At 36.6% G+C, this 26309-nt stretch overlaps 1 long non-coding RNA gene across 1 annotated transcript in view; it reads right to left on the reverse strand.

Moving 5' to 3' along the window:
• Positions 1 to 556: 556 nt before the first annotated feature.
• LOC309624587 overlaps positions 557 to 26309 on the reverse strand; it is a 438712-nt gene continuing 412959 nt past the window's right edge. The window contains exon 3 of the long non-coding RNA XR_014242037.1: positions 557 to 14531. This is a non-coding gene — a long non-coding RNA (uncharacterized lncRNA). The remainder of the gene's footprint in view (positions 14532 to 26309) is intronic.

Raw genomic sequence — 26309 nt, forward strand, 5'->3', positions numbered from 1 at the left:
TAACCTTACTGCTTGTCATGAATATTCAAGAAAATGTAGTTAAAGCTCGTACACAGTTCTTGCTACAAAGTCAATGCTCAATCTGTGGTCACTGTTGTTCTTAAATATATGTCACAGAGAAGTATATGTTACAGTTAGAGAATGAAAAGTACAAGGTCTCCAGATGACTAAGAGTGAGACATAATAATGGGCATTTTTCTCAGATGAAATGGGTGGTGGAGAAAAGAAACAGGGATCATGGGAAGCAAGGAAATTCCAGGAATTACTGACCTTTGAGGGATGCAAATTCTGGGTTGATTCCAAACTGCAAATTACTGGCCCCAGGGCTGACCACAGAGGCTAATAACAACAGAACAATGCCAAAAAACCTAAAGCCTTGTAACTTCACACTTTTTTATTTTCCTAAACACGCAAATCTTTTTCTGCAAGGTATCCTGCCATGTGTCACATAAGAGGCAGTTAGCTTTCAGTTATAAATTTCATCAAAGAGTTACTGAACATATACCATGTGCCAGGCACTGTGCTAGGTGCTGAATATACTGTAATGAATTTGTGAGAGTTTGTGTAAGTGGGGTGGATTCAAGTAAACAGTCAATGACAGTACAGCAGATTAAGGAAAAGTTACCTTTGCAAAAAATAGGAGCAAGGCTTATAAGATCAAGGAAGCCTTCTTGGACAAATGAAATTTAAGGAGGGAACAGACACCATGGGAAGTGAAGCAATACCAAGCTTTGTTGAGCAATATGAGTAAGTCGGGAATAATGGCAAAGAGAAGAGAGAGTGCTCCAGCTAGAGAAAACAGCATGTGCAAGGACCTAGAAGTGAGAGAACTCATGATTTGTTTGTGGAATTTTGAGCAATTCAGAAAGCCCTGAATTTAGGAGTGAAATCATGCAGACAAGTAAAAGAGCCTAAAGAATTAAGAAAGGAAGAGCTCAAGAAAGACCTTGTGAACTATATTCAAGTGTTTGGAATTTATTCTCAAGGCTATGGAGAATCACTGAAGTTTTTAGGAAATGTACATCCGAAGAGAAATGCTCTGGCTTCCATGTGGCAAAGGATCAGAAGATGGTGGGGAGAAAATATCAAGGCAAAAGATCAACTGGGAAAGCCTTGCAGTAACCATGTTGATTCAACCTACTCAGCCTCCTTTATGGTTTCTGTAGCAGACACTGTGATGTGATGCTCAGATCCCTCTTTCATGAAGGACTTTTGGTCCCAGCTTCTGGAGTGCTGTCAGCAGACATCAGGTGTCAGCCCCATCAGGAATGATCTCAGCTGCAGAGAGCTGCCTGGCCCAACATCACACCTTCCTGGGCATCCAAAGGCCCACATCTAGTGACCACTTGATTTGTCATTATAAAGGCTGGGTCATCTGTGCCCAACACCTGACAAGACTGGAGTATCACTCTAGGTCCAGAACTTCACGTTGGGTCAACTGAGGGTCAACTTTGGGTCAGCATCAATTCAACTTCTCTCCCTGTTCAATTATGCATCCTTCTCCTCTTTTACAGGTTTGATCCTAAGGGCACTTCTTTTTTAAAAATTCCTAGACTTCACACTAGCACACTGGACTTCAAATCTGAATATGCTTTCTGTGGAACTGAATATGCTTTCTCTAACAGTTTCCTTCCATGTAGAAACACCATCATGCAGGACAGACGAGACAACGTGCCTCCATAAACACTTTTTTAATCATTTACATCAATAATGACTAACAATGATAGAACAGAAGAAGTTCTAAGATCCAAATGAATTATTCTTTTCTGGAAAGTTGCCAAATACGCTCGTTTAAATAATCTAGACCACTGAATCAATACTCACCAACCCAGAATGGGTTACAACATTGAGGATAAGGGATAATACCATATGACTTGGAGTTCTTAAATTTTTTAAAACCAGAAATTCTTTATCCACACTGTACACAGTTACATAAACAATTCTACAATTCCACTGATAACTTTGTATGGGCAATATTCTGTCACCTTGATGATTTCACAGCATTAAGACCTTTGTTTTCCATGTCAAGATTATTAACTCAACTTTTATTGGGTAGCTTCTAGTGCTTGTCATTATTTACAAATACCATAGGGGATATTGAAGTCATTTTCTGACTAGTCATATATTTGTACTTCGTGTAACTTGTTTACTTGTTCCTTATCCTGATTGATGTAGTTTAAATAATAGAGCTATGAATCTCTGCAGTGATAGTCTAGTTCCACATTTAATGCTGTATTTTGCTGAAGCTCTGGTAACTTATGAGCAAAATTTCTGCTTGAGGATACCATTCAACTATACTGGCCTAAAAAATGAGAGTTCCTGGGTGTATGAACTTTCTTTTGACAGATATATTGAAAAGTCTGCTGTCCAAACAACAAACATGTTTTTCATTCCATGAGAGCAGAAAATACATCAGAGCTTCCCAATCCTTTTGCTGTGTTTGAGTTACTGGGAAGCCTAGATACTGATTTCCTCAACTTCTGGGCTGGTTGCCTGTCCTAGGCTGGTTGCTTTTGGCTATGAGCAGCCTCATTCATTTTGCCCGATGTGCCATACAGAAGTGGAAACATCTGTGATACACTGGAATACAGGGCAGCAAACTTAGACTATACAAGTGAAAAGGTGAATATTTAAGTTGAAATCTCTGTAAGTACAGTCCTCCAAAAATTTTGATTTCTAAATTCCTCTGATGACAAACTTATTTTAAAATTATTTTATTATGAAAACTCAAGTCTAAAACAGTAATTAGGTTAAAATAGAAGCACAGTAACCTAATTTACTCTCAATAATTAGGTGAGTAGTTAAAAGTCAATGCCCACTTTGTAGTGTTTCTGAAACATATTTGAAGGTGGAACCCTTTTTCAATGAGCCATTACAATATGGTGATTGAAGTGCAGTCTGTTTTGCTGCAAACAAAAGTGAACTAAGAGAAGTTAACTATTGATTTCTTGATGGTCCAAGTGTTGACAGAGTACAGAACAGAAGTACCCCCAGGGTGTGCATAAAAGTAATGCATGCCAGATAGAAACAAATGATTGAATCATTGTGCTGTAGAATTTTAAAGCTGGAAGAATTCTTTAGAGATCATAAGACCCAAGAATTTCATTTATCACATGTGAAAACTGAGATCGTCTGTGTTCACATAGCAAATTGATAGGAGAACCAACCATATTCATTTGTTAAATGAATGAACTAATAAGTGAATGTGTAAATAATGCTGTTTAAAACCGTATTTTGTTAAGAAAAGGAGAATCAGAGAAATTACCGATGAGAATTTGAAAAAAATTAATTAGGTATTAGTAATTGCTTAACTAGAACAGATATTTGATAAGAGAAAGTCTTAGTGTAAAGCTCCTAAGGAGATTTCCAGAAACAGAAAACATATAGAGAAATGAGACTGATGGATGAATGCCATGAGGCCAGAATCTCAGTGACAGCAAAGAACACTCTTTTTAAACGCATGTATAGTACAGTATGTATTTTCATGTTATATATTTTACTATGTTATATATTTAATAGGTTGTATATTGTACTCCTTTCATACATTTACATTATAATATACACAATACTGTATTTTAAACTTTTTGTTTTGAAATATTGTAAGTTTAAAAATGTTATATGAAACAATATAAAAACACTATAAAACTCATGTACCCTTCTTAAATCTTACTTTTTGCTATATTTGTAGTTACCTTTTAATTATTCTTGAATCAGACACATATAATGTGAATAATTTTCTGTCAGTCTACACTTGCCTATTCATTTTCTTAGTGGTGGCTTTTGAAGAGTTGAAATTTTAAATTGTGATTAAACTAAATATATCAGTCTTTCTTTTATGGTTCATGTTTTCAGGTCCTCTCTAAAAGGTCCCTGCCTACTCCAAGATCACAAAGATATTCTCCTATGTTTCATTCTAGAAGCTTCATACTTTTAGCTGTTATGTTTATATGTATGACCCATCTCAAGTTAATTTTGTATACAGTGTGAGGTAGAAGTCAAGATTGATCATCATTTGTAGAAAAGAATTTTCTTTTCCCCACTAAATTTCATTGGCATCTTTGTCAAAATTAATTGTCTATAAATTTTCAAAGCTCTTTTTAGACTTTCTGTTCTTGTCTATCAATTTGTATATCCCTATACCAAAACCATACTTTCTTGGTTATTGTAGTTTTGTAATATGTCTTGAAAACAGGTAATGCAAATTGTTCAAATTTGTTCTTCTTTTTAGGTCTTTTTTAAAAAAAGTTAATCTAGGTTATTTGCATTTTCAAATAATTTTAGAATCAGTTTATCAATTTCCACCAAAAAAAATGGAGATTTTTATTGAGATTGAATTGATTCAATAGGTCAACTTGAAGAAAGTTTGTATCTTAAAAATTTTGGATTTTCCAGTCTTCAAACATAGTACATTTATTTATTCACATAGGTCTTCTTTTAATAATTTTTAATTTAAATTTCATTTTTCTAGATATCAAGATTTTGACCCTGCTTTCCTTTTATTTGAATTTGTCTGCTATATAGTTTCATATCCTTTTATTTTTAACCTTTCTGAATCTCTTCAAGTGTCTTTCAATACACAGATAAGATTGGAATTTGCATTGTTAACCAACATGACTTTTTTAAATAGATGAGCTATGCCCATTTACATTTAATATATTAAATGTATTTAGTCTCAATTCTGTCATTTTAATGTATTGTATCAATGCATACAAGCCTTCAATAGAATTAGCTTTTGAAAATATGTTCCATTTCACTTGATCTATTTCATAATGTAAGACATGATTATATGTTCAAATAATATCCTTGATACTGATACCTTTATATAATACCATTAGTGCCCTTTGAGGGGGCTGCTTTTGTCTACTGTTCTCTACTATGAGTAATATTGAATTACTTAACTCCCATACCTCTCCAATAGGATCTGATTTAAATAGATAACAACTTAAAAAACTAGTTAAGAACATAAAGCTATCAGAATTACCAGACTTCTCATGTACCGTCCCATTCCCCTCCAGTTTTTGATAATTATATTCTATTTAAAATGTTAACATACAGCCATTTCATCACTGAGGTTTAGCTCCAGGAATAAAGATATATTTAATGCTTACCACCAGACTATAGTCTGGATTAACCTTTGGACTTGAGGTCATGTTATATATATGACTATGTTATATACATGGTTATAAATGTTATATACATGGCATACATATTATATACATGTTATATATATGGTCATGTTATGTACATCCCTGGCACATAGTAAACAGTATGAAAATGGCACAGTAACAACTCTAAATCATGACCCTGCCACTTACTAGCTCTATATGACTGTGAGCAAATTAACTCAGTTCCATGAGCCTTAGTTTCCTCATCTGTCATGAGGATTAGTAATGCCGACCTCATAGAACTGTTGCAAGGACTGTTAGTCATGTCATTAAAATATCTATCATAAGACTTATCCAAATCAGGTAGCCAGTATTCTTTTGAATGAGTAAAAAAGTATTGAAAGAGAATTAAGCACAATTGAACTGGATTCAAGTTTCAATTGTCAAGAATCTACAAAGTACAAAATATTTTTTTCTGAATATATTTAAGAACTATATGAATGTACAAATAACTCTGTGTTCCCAAATCCATTCTTTCATAGTAGTGGTCCCAAAGTTCTAGATGTTGCTTGGGTCAGCTAATCAATTAGTTATTTCTTCAAGCTGATCACTGGTTTGTTGCTTATTTGTTTGAGCCTAGCATAAAACCATTGATGGAAACTTGGGCTTCGACGCTATTAAGACCATGGCATTTTGTCAACACAATACAAATCCCCCACTCCATCCATCTGATTTTTTAAGCTCTAGGACCACAGTTAACAATAGGAATAGTTCAGTCTTGGAGTCAAGCAGTTATAGATTCAAGCCTTAGCTCTATCACTAACTGGTTGTATGAACTAGGAGAATTATTTTACTTCTCTAAGCTTCAGAACTTGACAACAATAATATAAAACTTAATAATGTTGTTAGATTTGAAAAACATTTGTAAAGCACCCCCAAAGAGTAGGAGAAAAATACAAAATAAGCTACATCACAGTATAGAGGTGGTGCTTAAGGGTTGTTTCTGATGCTTACCTAACAGAAATGGTGATGTCAACACCACTCCCTTAAGTTAACCACATAACCCTGATATGATTACAAGCACATGAGAATAGTGGACACTAAAATTGTGTGGCAGTGCTTCATTTAGGTCATCGTCCAGAACATTCAGAGTCTTATATTGCTTTTACATTATAATCTAATAGAAATTAAGCTTGTTTTAAATGCTTATAGTGATTTAATGGTCTCCTAAGATCACATCTGTAAACCCTGGGCTGGGAATCACAGTTTATTGTATCTTTCTTTCTTTCTTTCTGAGTGACATGGGAAATGTGGCAGCTACAATTGGGCAGACATCTGCGAGCTTGATGGAAAGCACTGTGTGGTCTGCTATATCTTTATACAGAAACATTAATTAATAGAATTCACTCTGGATTCACCAACGTTTAATTAACTGGATTAATTGAATTTCCACTGATTACAAAAAGTATAACAGCACCAACTTGAAGGGACTACTTTATTGTTACAATTAAAAGGGCTTCATTTCATGATGATGATGCTTGTCCTATAAAACCCCAAGGATGTATTCAGGGACCAGTGAGTTTACTGGAAATGATCATCAGTGCTGCGTGTCTTTGTATTCATTCTCTAGCACTCAGGATACCTCTGTTGGAGCTGTATAATTATATTCAGTGACTATCATCAGAGGGTGATGGAACTGAAGCAACTGATACGCTGCTTTATTTTTACCTTCCTAATTTGGCTTCCATTCGGAAATATGGAGGTAAAAGGACATTTTCTTCTAAAAACAGTAAAGTTGTTTCTGATTAAGAAAATAAAGCAGGCTACTTATCTAAAATTTTCAAAAGAGAGCAAAAGAAATAAAGATAACCCATAATGGCTAACATATATTGAGCACCTAATACATGCCATGTGGTATCCTAATACTTTATTTGCAAAATTTTATGAATCGGGCTTCCCTGGTGGCGCAGGGATTAAGAATCCGCCTGCCAATACAGGGGACACGGGTTCGAGCCCTGGTCCAGGAAGATCCCACATGTCGCGGAGCAACTAAGCCCATGAGCCACAACTACTGAGCCTGTGCTCTAGAGCCCACGAGCCACAACTACTGAAGCCCGTGCGCCTAGAGCCTGTGCTCTGCAACAAGAGAAGGCACCGCAATGAGAAGCCCGCACACCGCAACGAAGAGAAGCCCCCGCTCACCACAGCTAGAGAAAGCCCACGCGCAGCAACAAAGACCCAATGCAGCCAAAAATAAATAAAATAAATAAATTTATAAAAAAAAATTTTATGAATCAAATACTCATAACAATCCTCTGAAAGCATTATTACTATAATTATTCACTTTATATAGTAAAGGAAATTAAGCCTTTGAGAGGTGAAGTAACTTGTCCAAAGTCACACAAAAATGTATCCATAACTCCACCTTTCAGAGACAAGCACTCAATATTTTAATAGTTTTCCCCCATGCATATATCTTCTTTGTATCATGACTGTGCTAGGCAAGTTAAATATTTTATTTCTGTCCATTTTTATAGCAAAATTTTGGAATGAATTGAATCATTCCTGTTATGGAGATGACAAAACTAAGATGCAGTTTGGTTAATCTGCTCAAGGACATATAGGTAGTAAGTGTTAGAGCCCAGATTTTAACCCATGTACCTCTGACTCCGAAGCATATAGTCTTTCCAATATGCATCACTGCCCCATTTTCTCAATATTAAAGTTATATAAGTGCTGAGATTTAAGCCTTCGACTTCCAGACACCAAGACTATGTTCACTGGGTCATTCTCCCACTTAAAGATTCACATTCTGTGGGGTCAAAGTAGGTCTGCCCTCATGGGACACATTTCTCTCTACATAGTATAGAAAAGACATGAAACATAGGCGAGTGCTAATCTCCTTAAATTTCATTATTGGGATGAAATTGTGGAATTTTGTTAACAAGTAGTTTATTTAACATAATTCATTTCATTTGCATTGGAAGAAATCACCTTTGGTACTCCCACTCACCACTGCATGAGGTTTAGCTGGAAAACCCATTTTAGAAGATAATTTAGCAGGAGGTTTTTAGAGCCTTAGGCATCTTTCCTTAATTTTTAGTAAAGTTATACATGTTATATAGTTTTTTACAATGAAAGTCATAGGGTATACATAGGCCTTATCCTTCTTTTTAAAAACATATTATATTAACTTCATGAGTATCTCTCTATATTACTTAAGAAGTTTTGTAAATAAAACCATCAGTGCACTTAACTTAGATAATATAAAACAGCACCTGACATAGTAGAGACTCAGAAAATATTTGTTGAATGAATAAATGGCTTTGGGAGTACTAATAATTAATCCATCTTCTATTGAGGACATGTAGAAGTTTCTTAATTTATAACTATGATAAACTACACTGTCATGAATGATGGCAGATTGAATACATACAACTATTTCCACTAACTTTGGAAACTTCACTGAAAATGACAGTAAAGGGATTTTTAACAGCATAAATATAGACCCAGAGATAAAAAGAATACGCCAAGAGATGACAGGAACAAACTTTTGGAAGTTGGAAAGCAAAAGGATGAGTAGTAATTGAGTTAATAGCTATGCAAATGTGAAATAAGCTGGCAGTGGGAAAAATGGAAAAGCAAACCAATCTGCACTGTAGAACCAATCAAAGATTCACAAATCAGTGGCAGCAGGTACCTCTGCAAGCAAAAGATGCTGCTATGGAAAGAATGACTGGTTCAAAGATGCAACTCTATTTCCAGATGACTGTCCTTTCTACTCCAAGGAAAGAGTCAGTTCTCTGGAAGGAAAACACAGAGTGTCTTTATAGTAGGGGTATGCAGCACAGCTGAGGGTAACGTACCACAGTGAACATACAACTGGTCACTTCCAGGCAAATCACGTGTAACCGCTAATCATCACAATATTAATAAAATAATAAAAAAATTAGTGGGAGGAAGGGAAGTGGGCTCACTCTCTTCTCCGGTCTTTCATCGGTCAAGCCAAGAGAGGCCTCTGCCTTGAACTTGTTTTATTAAAGGTCCTGCCAAGCATAACCACTCACCAAAATAGTAATTTATTACAAAACACATGGGCACTCAGCTCGGGCACAGAGCAACCCTTAACCCTAAAGAGTCACTCTCATAGCTGATACCACACAGGCCCCAGGGAAATACTTTTCTGCATCTCTTATCCTGTGAATCATCTTTATTCAGAAGCCTATGGTGGGCCACTGCTGATGCATAAGTGAACACAATGCAGAGTGTTATACAATTTTGCAGTGTTTACAACAGTGACATATGGTGGTTTAAAGATATTTTGCAATAGTAAACAATGAATATTCCTCTTAAATTTGTATAAATTACATGTAGATCTGAATATAAAATATGTGAATATTACTGATTGTTTACATTCACAACTAGATGAAATTTGAACACTTCCACTGAAAGTACTTTTGTTTAATAAAAATATTTAATGATTTAATCAAAATTTTTAAATGAAATAAATATTTTAAGATTTAACTAAGCAAAACTTAATGCTTGATTTGTGTTTTCCTTTTAACGTTAATAGAAAAATAAATAACTAATTTTATATTAGTTATTTCAAAGAAAACAATCTTTTTGAAAACATAAGTGAAAAATAGTTTTATTTTACATTTATTTTAATCTACTTTTTGATAAAATACACTCAAGTTGTGTACACTTGAGTATACCTTATTTTATTTTTTAATCTTTTAGAGTACTATTATGAGTTCAACCCAACTTACATAAAAATCTTGATTATAATAATTAGGTTTTTCTGATTTCAGCAAATCTAAGTATACAGCAAAAATAAATATTATACTAACTTATAAATTACATATACATCTGTGCTTTTAATACTTATCAAAATATCACCTGTCCATCAATAGATTACCTAGATATGTGTCACAGTTATTAAATTTAGCATCTTTGATATTTTACCAATGTTAGTTCATATAAATAATACAACTTGATTCATATTTTTAATATTGTTATTATAAAAGTAATGCTTTCAAGGTAGGAGATATGTTTCAGTTTCACTGAGATATAGTTGATATGTATCACTGTATAAGTTTAAGGTGTACAACGTAATGGTTTGACTTATACTGTATTGTGAAATGATTACCAGAATAAGTTTACTTAGCATCCATCATCTCATCTCTTGCAAAAAAGAATTGGTGATGAGAACTCTCAGGGTTTACTCTGTTAACAATTTTCCTATATATCATACAACAATGTTAACTATATTCATCATGTGGTACATTACATTCCTAGTACTTATTTATCTTACAGGGTACAGAAGTTTGTACCTTTTGACCACCTTTCTCCACTGCCCCCTCCCCATACTCCCTGCCTCTAATAACCAGAAATCTCATCTGAGTTTAACTTTTTTTTTTAGATTCCACATATAATTGTGATCATATGGTATTAATCTTTCTCTGTCTGACTTATTTCACTTAGCATAATGCCCTCAAGGTCCATCCGTGTTGTCACAAACAGCAGGATTTCTTCATTTTTCATGGCTGAATAATATTCCATTGTGTATATATACCACAACTTCTTTATCCATTCATCCATCAATGGATTTAGGTTGTTTTCATGTCTTGGCTATTGTAAATAATGCTGCCATGAACATGGTGGTATAGATATCTTTTGGAGTTAGTGCTTTTCTTTTCTTTGGATATGTTCCTAGAAGTGGGATTGCTGATCATATGGGAGTTCTATTTTTAATTTTTTGAGGATCCTCCATAATGTTTTCCACAGTGGCTGTACCAGTTTACAACCCCACCAATACTGCACAACAGTTTTTTTCACATCCTTGCCAGCATTTCTTACCTCTTGTCTTTTTGGTGATGGTCATTCTAACAGGCGTGAAGTGGTATCTCATAGTGGTTTGGGGTTGCATTTCCCTGATGATTAAAGATGTTGAGCATCTTTTCATGTACCTGTTGGCCATTTTACATCTTTTTTTGGAAAAATTTAGGTCTTTGCCCATTTTTTAATTGGATTATTTGGTTTTATTTTGTTATTGAGCTGTATGAGTTCTTTACATATTTTGGACATTAACCCCTTAACAGATATATAGCTTGCAAATATGTTTTCCCATTCCATAGGTTGTCTTTTCACTTTGTTGACTGTTTTCTTGTTGTGCAGAAGCTTTTTACCTTGATGCAGTCCTACTTGTTTATTTTTTGATATTGTTGCTTGTGCCTTAAGTTCTGCAATCAAAAATTCATTGCCATGTCAAGGAAATTTTTTCCTATGCTTTCTTCTAGGAGTTTCATGGTTTCAGGTCTTACATTTAAGTCTTTTTGAGTTAATTTTTGCGAGTGGAGTAAGATGGAGTTATATGACTTATTTTAGTTTTACCGTTGGTTAATTTGGTCTATAACTTTTACATATTTGCATATGATCTTAGTAGTTTTACCAGGCTTTGCAATTGTTAACAGCGAACCTGGTTAGAAATTGCCACACACAGTGTAAATTTTCCTTTATTTCTGTTATTTATCTTCTGTTGTTTAGTCCTTCCAGGCAACTGCAGGGGAAGCCAGACTCCATGGCCTTAGGCATGATGCTTCATCTCATGTTGATGCGGTGTGAGGAGCCACTGCTTCCTGGGTCTGGTTGGGGCAGTCCTGGGTGCAGGAGGCTGCAGACCTCCCTCTGCGGCAGGTACAATGGGGCCCAGGCCACAGCCCAATCCTCACCCTGAAAGGAGCTCAGAGAGCTGGTGGCCTATCTCTCCATGACACAAGCAGCTAAGTTTTGTGGGTGGATAGAGCCAAGTGAATCTAGGAAGACACTCAAACTGAGTCTGATATACTTGCTAAAGATGCTCTGTAACTCTGCAAAAAGGAGACTACGTCTCACCCCCAATATGTCAAATCTGACCCACCCCCACCTACTCCAGAGTCTCCCAGTCCTCTGTGTGTGACACGCCTACTCAACTGACTCCACCTACACCCACCAAAAGTGTTCATTAGCTCCATTTGGAATACAGCCATCTGAGACTGAGTCCCCAGATCATTTCAGTTCAGTGTGGAGGGCCCTGGTTGGAACCAGAGAGATGATCTGACAACTGTACCCAACAGTAGCCCATGTATCCTCAGCAGGGAATGTGAGTCATAGGAACTGGACCATCAGGGCAGGAAAAAGGGGGATATTAGCTCAGATCCCATTTGCTTTTGGTGCTTTTCCCAAAACTCTGAAAAAAGAGCCTTGACCTGAACATTTATGTGTGATCATTTACCAGGCCTCCTGACAGAGGTGGTCTGAACCCCACATTCTCGGGTCTGTCTGTTTAACATATGATTTTCCCTAACCGTTCCTTGCTCTAGCGCCCTGTGTGTGTTCAGTCCAGTTAAAGTGAGAAGTGCAGCACAGTGAATGAGGTGTCTTTTGAAGGGAGAAGGCAGTAATAAACTCTCATAAATGCCACCACTAACTATGCTACCCAACAGGCATGAGCCATTATCAGACTGAGAGAGGGCACTAGGTGCCTCAAGATGACTGATGGCCCCCTACGTATCTTAGCCATTATTCTTAGAGACAAGCGTAGAACCTGAATGCCCAGCAGTTCTAGGATATGTACATATATATCCTGTCTGTATGGATGGCTCTGTGATTTAGTGCTAACAGACATACCTCTAGGAGGAAAATAGATGTGCTAATCGACAAAGATTTAAGCTACAGAAAGAATCATCAATCTCTTCTGCTGTAATGGTCACTTTGCCTTCCTTTTTTGTAATGTGATATTTTTAAAAACATTTTTTATTGCCTGTGCTTACTTTTCAGTTTTCACACATTATAATTCCAAGTTGAATTTCTTCTAACTATATTGCTTAGAAGAAATATTATTATTGTTATATTTCTTCTAACTATATACTTCTAATTAATTACAAATTAATGCTGATTACTCTGTCATCGTATAGACCTACTTATCTACATATCTATCTAGATAAATGGACAGATAATAGATAGGTGGATAGGTAGGTGGATAAGTTAGTAGGTAGGTAGATAGATAACGTAGATTTTTTTTAACATCTTTATTGGTGTATAATTGCTTTACACTGTTGTGTTAGTTTCTGCTGTATAACAAAGTGAATCAGCTATACCTATACATATATCCCCATATCCCCTCCCTCTTGTGCCTCCCTCCCACCCTCCCTATCCCACCCCTCTAGGTGGTCACAAAGCACCGAGCTGATCTCCCTGTGCTATGCAGCTGCTTCCCACTAGCTATCTATTTTACATTTGGTAGTGTATATATGTCCATGCCACTCTCTCACTTCGTCCCAGTTTACCCTTCCCCCTCCCCATGTCCTAAGTCCATTCTCTAGTCTGCATCTTCATTCTTGTCCTGCCCCTAGGTTCTTCAGAACCTTTTTTTTTTTTTTTAGATTCCACATATATGTGTTAGCATACGGTATTTGTTTTTCTCTTTCTGACTTACTTCACTCTGTATGACAGACTCTAGGTCCATCCACCTCACTACAAATAACTCAATGTTGTTTCTTTTCATGGCTGAGTAATATTCCATTGTATATATGTGCCACATATTCTTTATCCATTCATCTGTTGATGGACACTTATGTTGCTTCCATGTCCTGGCTATTGTAAATAGAGCTGCAATGAACATTGTGGTACATGACTCTTTTTGAGTTATGAGAAACAGATATTTTAAATTAAGGAGTTGGAAGGTATTCCTTTGTCTAAGATAATGTACTCTTATTTCAGCAAACATTTATTGAGCATTTATTAATTTCAGCTCTTCAAGCTGAGCCTTAACATATTGTGGGTGCTGAAATATAGCTTCTAGAAAGAACTCAAAAATGGGTGGTGGCAACTAAGGATTCAAATAGGATGTGAACACTTTCTGAAAGGCACTGTCCTTTTTACAAAGCTGTCTTCACAAAGCCATGTTGATCACAGAGACATTTTGATGCCATTAATTTTTTTTTCCTTTATCTAAATTAAGGGGCAAAACAGACATTCCCTAGGCCCCAATCAATCTGTGACCCCACTCAGAGAACGGAATAGGGCTCAGGAATGTCTTAGGCAGCAGGGATGAAGTAAAGGTCTGAGATCTGTTTTGTGTCTAAAACTGGATCGTTAGAAGTTGTTCTTACACTTTGACACATGAAAATATCTCTACCTCAAAGTGGTCATGTCAAGTAGTAGAGCTTAATCAGTTGCATTAAAATGTAGTATTTGATGCCTGGGGATTTATCTCTCCTCTGCATTTGTAAGCAAACATAAAGAAGAGAAAAAAGCTGTAAGAATTAATCAACACAAGGAATATTACCAGAGATTGATGTTCTTGAAGCTCTGAAGAGAAAGGGCATTACTGTAGAACAGGGTGTTCTGAGCAGAGTTCATGAAGAGGGGACATCCAAACTAGATCTGAAAGACAAAAAGAAAAATGACATGGGTAAAGTCACAGGGGCTTCTTTGAGGGACTGTATTGAAGTGTTCATGCTGGAGAAGAGCAAAAACTAAGGGCAGAAAAAAAAAAAATTGGTGCAGAACTGCATAAGGATTTAATAGCTAAGCTAAACAGAACTTTGCCCTGCTGGCAAACAGGAGGCCCTTAGGGAACCAGTTGCAACTTAGGGAACCAGTTGCATCGAGGGTTTAAAGAGGGTTTGCTGACAATGGTATGAGATGGGCCTAATAAAATAATCCGTAATTGCCTTTGATCCAGTTCCATGCTCACTAGTAATAGTAGCTAATGTCGATTGGGTTCTTAACATGCCAAGTACTTGGCTCCGTCTTCCTAGCTCACTTAATCTTTACAACAACCCTATGAGCTCCACATTTTATAGCTCAGGGAACAAACAAAAGGTTTAGCAATTTGCCCGAATTATATGAGATCAAGAGGGTAGAGCAAAGATATGACCCCAAAAGTGTGACTCCAACACCTATGCTCTGAAACCATGAAGCCGTCCTGCCTCTCTCAGAAGCCTTGTAAGAAAACAGCTTCCCTGTAGCTTACCTAAGGAAAAGGTTGGCTGCTCCAGTCAACCTGCAATCGTGTGTTTTTACCAATGATATGATACCAGACTGCTTCTCTTAACCCCCAAATCAGAGCATGGACAAACAATTTAAATCACGGCTTAACCACTTACTATTCATGTGGCTTTAGATATATTACTCAGTCTTTCTTTGCCTCACCTGGAAAAAATGGTGATTATAATGGTATCTTGCTTCTAGGCTTGTGGCGAGAATTAAGGGAATACATGTAAAACATTTAGAAGAGTACCCGGCACAGAGTGAGCACTTAGTAAGTGTTTATAATTGTCGGTATTCATTTGGGGGAAATTTAATCAGTTAGTAATCAATTGATTTCAATTGATTTCCTATGTAATAGTTTGGGTAGAAGAGAATATGGTGACTCTAGCCTGGTCTGCTTGACATTTGTATTTTTCCTTACAACATCAACTTCAAAGATTGCAAGGATACCAGTCATTATCCGCACTATGGTAATTTTAACCAAAGAAAATGCCACTTTTGGAAGAATTTCTGAGTGTCCAGATGCCTTATCCAAGTGACAATGACCATGTGTGAGTCTGTGGACCTATTTGAAACTGTCAAAATGGTCGTGATTTATATTAATGGAGCAATCAATTCTTAACTATAGAGATGATAGATATTCTGTAAAATTTAACTCAAACTACCTTTTCTTGGTCATGATGCTGGGTCACCTCTTCCTTCTGTCCTCTCTAGCTCCATCTATTGGATTTCTCGACCCCACCAAAGGTTACATTCATCATGATCTTTTCTGACACATATCCTCTTATTCATCTCCTATTGGTTTCCTAGGAAGTTTCCAGCAGTAGTTATTTCAAAATGCATCTTTGTAAATTCTGACTCTCACTATCCATGATTACCAGATAACTTTTCTTCCATAGCAACAAGAAAAAAGGTGTCAGATGAAGGCTCCCTTCCTCTCCCTTTCTCTCTTCCTCAAACTCTCTCAAAATAAACGTTCCAATCCTCCCTTGAATATTTTCCTTTTATTACTAGACTGGGTATTCCAGTTCTGTTCTCCGTGCCAACCCTTCCTACCTTAACCCCATCAGTCTCTAAGTTTTAACCTCTTCCTCTCAATTTGATTCATCTGTGATGGGCAACAACCCAGATGTATAAGTCAAAATGGCTACCCCACTTAGAAGGGCCTATATTTGGTTTAATGCTCTGCTATAGCTATCTTGAAATTTTAATTTTTGAGTAAAAGGCCTCACATTTTCATTTTTTCACTGGGGCCCCACAGATTATACAGTCAATCCTGAGGGTTCCATAAGTACTCTTATGGCCACATCTTTTATCCATTGACCTACCCCAGTGGCCAGTACTCAGTCCAGGGCCTTGATTTTTGCAAGGGTAGCTGGGAAATGTAGCTTTTAATACCGTATTTATGAGGATATGGGGAGGGGGAAGGGTAAGCTGTGACAAAGTGAGAGAGTGGCATGGACATATATACAGTACCAAATGTAAAATAGATAGCTAGTGGGAAGCAACCGCATAGCACAGGGAGATCAGCTCCGTGCTTTGAGACCACCTAGAGGGGTGGGATAGGGAGGGTGGGAGGGAGGGAGATGCAAGAGGGAAGAGCTATGGGAACATATGTATATGTATAACTGATTCACTTTGTTATAAAGCAGAAACTAACACACCATTGTAAAGCAATTATACTCCAAATTTTACTCCAATAAAGATGTTAGAAAAAAAAAAGTCATGGGGATGTAATGTACAGCACGGTGATGATAGTTAATACACTGTATTGTATATTTGAAAGTCGCTAAGAGTAGATTTTAAAAGTGATGATGGATGTTAGCTAGACTTACTGTGGTGATCACTTTGCAATATATCCAAATATCAAATCATTACGTTGTATACCTGACACTAATATAATGATATGTGTCAATTATACCTCAATTAAAAAAAAAAATTTGTCAAGGGGAAAAAAAAAATACCGTATTTACTGGTGAACACATAGTATTTTGCCTGCCACATGAATGTCCCTATGCAATAACACAAATTCCACTCCGCTTAGAGCTAAACAGAATGATAAAGGGACACTCTGCTCATATTTCATGCAATCCAGCATGTGGATTGGTTCCCATTAACCCAGGTGTTTGATGAGATGGAAGAACACAGAAAGATATGACATGCCTACTCTCTGGAAGCTTATATTCTAGAGTAGTGCTTTTCACACTTTAATGTGCATACAAATCTCCTAAGTAAAATGGAGTTTTGGACTTCATAGCTCTGAAAAGGGACAGCGATTTTGCACTTTTACAAGTTTCCAAGTAATTCTGGGGTTACCAGCCTATAAAACTCCACTGTAGGTAGCAAGGTACTAGGTAATGCTATGAAACAAAAATATATAATGTAACAGGAAGTTAATACAATATATATATTTAAAGGCATGACTGCTAAATACTCATCTGGTTAAAAAAAAAAAGATTAAGATTTTTTTTTTTTTATTATAAAGAAAATCAGAGAAAATGAAGTTTTTTTCTGCTGGAGACGTCTATCCTCCAGCAAATCTGTATTCCTTTGCATTTCCAGTATGTTTGCATTCTTAATGTGAGAGAGGAGGAAAGGGCTCTTCTTATTTGCAGGTTTATTCTTGGTCTGCTTCCATAATTGATATTGTCAGAGAATTGTGATTAATGCTCCATTTGTGAAAACCTGTTCACCTGAGAATGCACAATTTGGCAAAACTTTTCCTGCATCTGTTCTCAGACAATAGCCCCTTTGTTCTGTTCAGCCAAACTACAATGACTATTGCAGGCTACCATGAGGCGGTACTGGCAGGAAAGAGGTTGGAAAGTGGGCTCATTTGGAATGGCAGCAGAGAGGATGTATTTTCACTTCCATAGTAGGTGGCATGACTCTGTGACTGGGTATGCAGAGGAATATTCATCTTGTTTCTCTCCCACTTCTCACCCCCCGAAAAGTCACAGCATCACATTTCTTGGCTAGTCTCATGGTTTAAAAACTGAGAAAGGTTAAATGGTTTGTTGAAGTACCAGGGTATAGTTTAATATCATAAAGAAATAAATTTGAAAAAATTCTCTGAGATAGCCCCCATTTTTTAGTAAGTAGGGGAACTGGTGACCATTAAGAGCTCATAGTACCCTAGAGCTCTTCTGGTGGCCATTTCAAAGTGTCTATTTTCCAACTGACAGGTTGACTACCCTGGCCATAAGTAATTAGAGTACACTACATAGCACTGTACAGTTGACCAAAGCATTTTAAATTATATTATTTTATAGTTAGAGGATATTTGAAATAGGCAAGGACCATGAGACCTTTGTCATGGATAAGGAAAGGGAGATGCCAAAACACTTACTCAGCTGAGAACACAGCTCTACTAAGCAGCACTGCTGAGACTGAATCCCCTCTTCTTTTCATAGGATTGAAACACATGTTATGTATCTCTGCCTAGCCTTGCATTCTTTGCCTCACTCAATCTTTCATTTTCATGTAAGTAGCCTTATAAAATTTGTTTAGTTTAGTTGCTTGCTAAACCTAAAGGAGCCAATATTTTAAAATAAGTTTTATTGAAATACAATTTACATACCCTACAATTCACCCCTTTAAACTGTACAGTTCAATGGTTTTTAGTATATTCACAGTTGTAAACCACTTTCCTCCACACCCTCACCTCTAGAACACAAACCACTAATCTACTTTCTATTGTTAATGGACTGGCCTATTCTCCTCTACTGATAGACTTTATTTTTCTAATTGGCAAGAAGAAAAAAAATGGAAAGAACAAAATCTGTTTTTCATCTACTAGAGACAACTTAGAGTTATTTATTCACTTTAGGAATACAGCGTTACAAATTTCAAAATTAGTAAGACTGTGGCAAATTTTCAAGAAAGTGACTGAAAGAGTTAGAGGGGTTTTGAAGGGACATTTATTTCTTTTATTTTTCTAACTTTGTATTTTTAAAATTTTCAAAAATACAGAAGAGTATAAAGAATAATACATTATACTTACATTTACCACATAGGTTCAACAGTGATTAAGATTTTGCCATATAGTTTTAATTTCTTTTCTGCATCATTTCAAAGTAAGTTGCTATATCATTCCTAGTCAATCAAAACTAAGGACAAGTTTCCTACATAATATTATTATGACACCTAAAAAGTTAACATTGTGAATTTGCTCTTTATTTGCATCTGAGATTCTAACTTTTAATAATGGAAATTTATGTAATTTACTCCTATTGCTTTTTCAGTAATCCTTTACTACCTGTATCTTATCTGACTCTGAATTTTATACTTTGTTATTGTTTTTTTAATTGTAATTTTTATTGTATGACTTATAATTTGTTTTCTCTAATCTTGAAAGATAAATAAATTTCGAAGGTTATAACTGTGCTTTAAATCCTCCCTTTTATTAATATACTCTACAATCATTCTTAAATCTCTATTTATGCATATAGATGTATCTACTAAGGAAGAATAACCTCCAACTCTTTTTTATATAAAGTGAAGAATTATGAACATTTTAGTTTCCCTTTCTTCAGCTTTTTTCTCTTCGTGACTAATTGACCTGAAAGTCCTGAAGTTTGCTTGTTCTTTTCTTTTTTGTTTTTTGTGCAGCTATCATACCAGTTAGACATTCTTTCTGGAAATGGCACATCCTCACACATATGCACCAAGTGGCAGTTTCAAATATAATTGACAAGATGGAAATTCTGGAAATAACCTACATGTCCATGAAAAATGTTAAACAGAGGGTGGCACATTTTACATGGAATGCCAGACTGAATCTACACAAGGCATGAAGGACACTGAAAATGGCAATCATGGATATGTTAATTAGCTTGATTGTGGTGATCATTTCATAATGTATACGTATATCAAAACATCAAGTCATACATCTTAAATATATACAATTTTATATGTCAATTATACCTCAAAAAAACTGTTAAAACATACTCAAAACTCATAATTTCCTAATTATTTTACTACATTTACTATTATCTGTGCTCTTGAGGTAATTTACCTCTCTTGTGTGTATATGGTGGAAGCACTATATAATGGTGTGCTACTAGGTTTCTTCTCCCAGCTCCACATTCAGTGATGTCACATGTGTAGCTTGAAATTGGACATGGTGAAAGTATTGGCACCACAGGAACCAGAAAACACTACAAATCAGGGCCTGGTTATTGTTTTCTTTGTTTTGTTTTTCACTGTCCAGACTAACCAAGTGGAGAAAATGTTAGTAATGTGGATTACATTTAAAATTTTGCTGTAACTATGATATTATGAATAGCACAAAAACGAAATATCTTTCCAGTATTCAAAATTATTATCTGAACCATCAAAGAAGTTGCTCACGTTGTTGACAAACTAGTGACATTCTGACGCATGTCTTTGTTATCTTTTTTTTTTAATTAATTAATTTATTTATTTATTTTTAGCTGCACTGGGTCTTTGTTGCTGTGTGTGGGCTTTCTCTAGTTGCAGCAAGCGGGGACTACTCTTCGTTGAGGTGTGTGGGCTTCTCATTGCGGTGGCTTCTCTTGTTATGGAGCACGGGCTCTAGGTGTGCAGGCTTTAGTAGTTGAGGCACGCGGGGGCTCAGTAGTTGTGGCTCGTGGGCTCTAGAGCACAGGCTCAGTAGTTGTGGACCAGGGCTCGAACTTGTGTCCCCCGCATTGGCAGGTGATTCTTAACCACTGTGCCACCAGGGAAGTCCCTGTCTTTGTTATCTTTGATCTTACTCATTAACATAAGGAAAAACATCAACCAACATTCATGTTGGAAATATTTTTGGAGACCCAATTGTTAAACATGTACCAGCACACCACTGTGTCAATCCCCCCAAACATACATCATATCACTAAAATCTTTATCTCTTCCCTCCACTCCTAATGTGCAAAGAATAGAAACCTGATGCAGAACTTATTTATTTATTTATTTTTTCTCTCTTTTTTTTTAATTGGAGTAAAATTGCTTTACAATGTTGTGTTAGTTTCTGCTGTACAATGAAGTGGATCAGCTATATGTATACATATATCCCCTCCCTCCTGGACCTCCCTCCCGTCCATCCATCCCATCCATCTAGGTCATCACAGAGCAACGAGCTGACCTCCCTGTGCTATACAGCAGGTTCCCACTAGCTATCTATTTTACACATGGTAGTGTATTTATGTCAAACCTAATCTCCTAATTCGTCCCACCCTCCCCTTCCCCCACTGGATCCACATGTCCGTAATTTAAAAGGTTTATTAGACAGATTAGAAATAGGGTGAAAATAAAAATACAAGAACAATTCCTATAATCATATCACTGCCTGCAGTTTTCACAAAACATTCTGTATTTACTGGAGCTTAGACCTAGATCTGAGAGTTAGGGCTACTCATTGGAGCAAGGTGCATTTCTACTAGGGAAATAGAGCTTAAAAAATCATGTTTCCCAGCTTGTTTGGATGAACCCCATTTATGTCAGTTCCTAAGGCCATTTCATATAAAAGAAGAGCTTCTATCAAAATCACCAACAAAGTTTGCTCCCTCACTGAAAATGTGTATGCATGTAAATGATGTCTCATTTAGTCCTTTCCCCTTCATTTACCACAATTCCATTTAACTTTGAAGAATACAGTCTTGATCTCACTAATCATCACATTTCTAAAGGATCATTTTATCTAAGAAGAAATCAAATTCCACCAAGATATTTCTTGCCCTTTTGGAATCCATTTTATGGCTCACAGTGGTAGAAGGAAGTGGTTTCTAGTTGGAAGACCAGTGTTTTAAAAGTAAGGGTATAATAGACACAATGTCAGAGTTCATTAGTAGATAACTGGGGGTCCACTGTGGACTCAGGGCAATTCCTTGTGTTTGTCCAGTTTAAAGCTTGCTTTCATATACATCATCCTATTGGGTCCTGACAACGGTCTTTAAGGGTATCAGTGCATTTTAACAATATTTTTTCCAGAACACACTGAGCATAAAAGTTAGATAAGACATTACTAAGATGCAGAAAAGGGTGCCCCTGAGTGGTGGGTTTTAAAATGGTCCTACGATGGAAGAAGTCCAGCAGCTAGGAAGCTGGTGATTCAGGGTAGCCTGTGAACTCCAAGAACAAACTTACATTTTAAGTCAGCTTGTGCTTTTCTCAGGCCTGTTTGTCCTTAAATCCTTTTCTTACCTTTAGCCTGATCCTTTCTATAATGGAGGGTGGGGGACAGTTGACCCCTGAAAGTTTTGTTTGCCAGGATACCAAGTTATTTGACTTCTGACTGACTTGAACAATAGAGGGGTTGGTGAGAGACTAGAGGGTGGAGAGAAGATAGAGGCCAGGGTATTCTCTTTTCTGTGGTCATTGAATAGCCCCAGCAGGCTAAATCTCTTCTGTGACATTAGGTCACTCCAGAAAAACCTTTCGAGGTTCACTTCTATCAGGTGATCTTGTCCCCGGGGCTCTAGTAACACCACCTACTCCCTGTGTTCCACTAGCCTAGGAATGGTACTAGTTTCCCACTGGTACTCATCTCTAGGGTACCTCACTGTAACATGTTTGATGCTCAGTAAACACCTCACCTGGGTATCCAGTGCCTGCTGTAAATTCCTTCTCTTATGAATAGTAGAAGTGATTTCTGTGTTCCTACTTAGATCCAGATGGACACACAGATTATCAAAATTCTAGATCCATAGATCTCATTGTAATAATAATAATAGCAACTAACATTTGCCAAAAGCCTATTAGATGTCAGATACTGTTTTAAAAACTGGGGACTCTCAGTAACCATTTGGGGTAGGAATTTTTGTTATTCCACCTTACAGATGAAGAAAATGAGGCAGTGTGTATTCATACTATCCCCAAATGTTCAGTAAATATTATTTAGAGTTACAGTCAAGTCTCGACTGGGCTCCTGGGAAGGAAGGGAAGGATTATTTTTTGATGTTATACTAAAGTATTATGGGAGTATCCACCTTTCCAAAAGGCCAACATGGTGATGCCACACATTTTAAGGAAGATACAGCAAAGGCATGCAAATTTCAGAAACTGAGCCATAACTGTCCATTCCAGCCACCACCTTCCACACACAAAATTGCCTTTCTTTGTTAAAATTTTCAGCATCTATTTTATTTTGCTAATGGAGGCAGAAATTCCATGCAATCTAATTTGTCTAAATCAGATGGGATCCATAAAGAATGATAAGATGACTCACCATCTAGTCTTGCATGTATTCTACAGCAAACTCTTGAAAAGGAGGGTTTCTGAGAACAAGGTTAATGGCACACCTTCATATACCATAAATTCCATCACAGTGCTCAAGGATTCCATGGTATTGAACTAAAAAGACTGGACTTTCCCTAATAATGTCAACTGAAGCAAGTGGTATCCACCCGTGCTCTTTCTGAATCTTTTCTCCAGTAATGTAGAATCGTCTCATGTTGGAAACCAGCCCCACCAATGATTAAAGGTGCTTATTCATGAAATTACTTTGGTTTCTCAAAGTTGAGCTCCACTCTGGATGATAAGCATGCCACCAGAGTCCAGGTGTCAGAATATAAAGCATCTCAACTTTCACAAGAGCAGTACTTTATGTTCATTACCCCGCAAATCTGTGTGAAATATATACCACTGCCTTTTTGTCAATACCATTTTCATCACCGCCAAAAACCAATTTAATAAGCTCAGTTCATCAGCCCTATCCCTTTGACTGCTCCTTTTCCCAAAGGGAAATATAATCCATTTTTAACCATTCGGATATTTAAAAGATTCTTTTATGTGCAGTCCCAGTTCATTATGAATAAAATACATTTTATTCTTCTGTTCCATTTACTCTGGTTACATGCTGGATTGAATTTAAGATGCAGTGTCTCATCATATTTTTAGTCAGGAAATAGTTTTCCTGAGGGCTCCCTAAGCTACCTGCACTTGGCATTTCCTGCCTGCACTAGCCACCTATCAAAACCCATCAGGACACAACAGCTTTGTCTACATGGACAAGTGAAGCCAAGTACTGAACAGTGAGTGACCTGGGAGATGGGTTAGCATAAAGAGGATAATTCACAGTTAGATAATTAATACAAAAGATACACCTTTCCAAATGCTTGTAACAATATTTCTCCACGTGATTTTGCCTGTTTTGCTAGTGAGTGATGCTGAAAGACCAATGCTGGGGAAAATTTGCCTTGCTTTTTTTTTTAATCACTGTAGAAAGAAATTATAGTTTAGAATAACTGTACCATAATCTGAAAAGACAGAAAAATGAGAAGAACAACTGTGCTGATTTATTTGTTTCCCATTTCCTCTCTAGTTTTGAGGGTAGACTTATACTATAATCCAAATAGGCATTTGACTTGGCTCATAAGGTAACTCAGGTAAAATGGCCAGTGTCATGGTTACTGAAATTAACTGCTGTCTGTTGAGCGCTGCTTACATGCCCTGCATTGTGCTAAATACTTTTATGCATTATCTCAATTCTCACCTGATTCCCAAAAGTCAGTATTGTTAGTCTAACTTTCGAGATTAAACAATTGAGGCTCAGAGAGGTTAGATGAATTGGTCAAAGTCTCACCACTATTCAGTTTAAGAACTGAAATTAAAAGCAGATGGTCCTGGTTTCAAGCCCCAGGTTCCGCACTATTATTACCGTCTTTTAATGAGTCAGTATAGCAGAGTAGCTGTGTTAGTATTTGACACTGAGTGGGAAGAGACCTTTTTAGTGATCAGAATATGTAATAAAACCATTCAATCTCTCTTGTATATAAAGTTTTTTTTTTTTTAAGTTACTAAGGGGAAAGAGGAGTTAAGAGAAGTTATATATTAAAGAAAATCCAGAGTTAGGCAACATGAAATCCATTTAGAAAGATGTTAATTTAGATAGTACTTTTCTTCTATATTTCTTCTTGGGTAGCTGATTATGGCTATAGAAGCCAATTGAAACTGTTCGTTCCACTTTCTGAAACTATGCTATGTAAATACTATGCCCAGGTAATTTTTATTGCCCACTAACAATATCAGTTTGAGAACAAAAGGACATTTTGCTCCTCCACTGATAGATCCCCCTTAAAATACTTTCTTCTTCATTTACCCCAAGGACCCTATTTTGTTGTGTTGGACACGAGAGGGAAGGGAAAACACTGAGGTCTGGATATTAATTTAAACTAGTCTAGCCATAGCAATTGCCTCTCAGTAAAACTAAGATTTTGAAGCTATAATTTGCCAAGATTTTGTCCTACAGAAGAAATACAAAGCTACCTCTGTGCTGAGAAGACCTCTCCGTGGTATGAGATGATTTGTGCTGCCCTCCCTTCCTCATGCAAATAAATTAATGCATCAAAATGTAATCTAGCAACTTCCCTGGCGGTCCAGTGGTTAAGACTTCGCCTTACAATGCAGGGGGTGCTGGTTTGATCCCTGGTTGGGGAGCTAAGATCCCACATGCCTTGGGGCCAAAAACCCGAAATATAAAACAGGAGCAATATTGTAACAAATTCAATAAAGAATTTAAAAATTGTCCACATCAAAAAATCTTAAAAAAAAAAAAAAGTATTCTAGAAGGTATTGCCCTGTGTAATAGAGACCTAATATGCAGGCAGGGCAATTCAATCTGGAAAGTCCACCATTATGTGGCTTTGATTTCATCATCCTCAACAGGAGATGAATGTATACTGAGTTTGAGATTTATTTTGATTGATTTTTGTTTGTGTACAGAACACGTTACAGTTTGAGGTCTACTGAAGAGAGATATTTATTCTAATTTATTTGCAAATGCAAGCCCACTCTGAATAAATATTAATAATTCCTGGCCTTTCTTTGTGAATTGCTCAAATGGTTTGAAAGTGGCCAAAAATATCTATACGATCAAAAAAAATTATCTGGAAATAATGTTAATCATAGTAAGTTTCCTTACCCTTCTGCAGCCCATTTGAAAGTACTGCACACAAGGATTACGTTTCATTATCCCCAAATATCTTTCTTGTAACTGGATATTAGGCTATCCTTTCCATGCACACTAGGACCTTTCATGGGTTTGGGGGAATAAGGCTTCAGCTCTCCACACTGAAACCTGGTTAACCTGTCTCTTTATAACTTCCTTTTGATCTAATGTATTCCTTCCTCTCAGACACAATTCCCTCATGGCTCAGCCAAAATAAGAAGTCTACTAAACACAGTGAGTCTGCAAACCTGATCATATAC

The sequence above is a fragment of the Balaenoptera borealis genome (assembly GCF_965194805.1).
Source record: "Balaenoptera borealis genome assembly, chromosome: 2".
Lineage (NCBI taxonomy): Eukaryota > Metazoa > Chordata > Mammalia > Artiodactyla > Balaenopteridae > Balaenoptera > Balaenoptera borealis.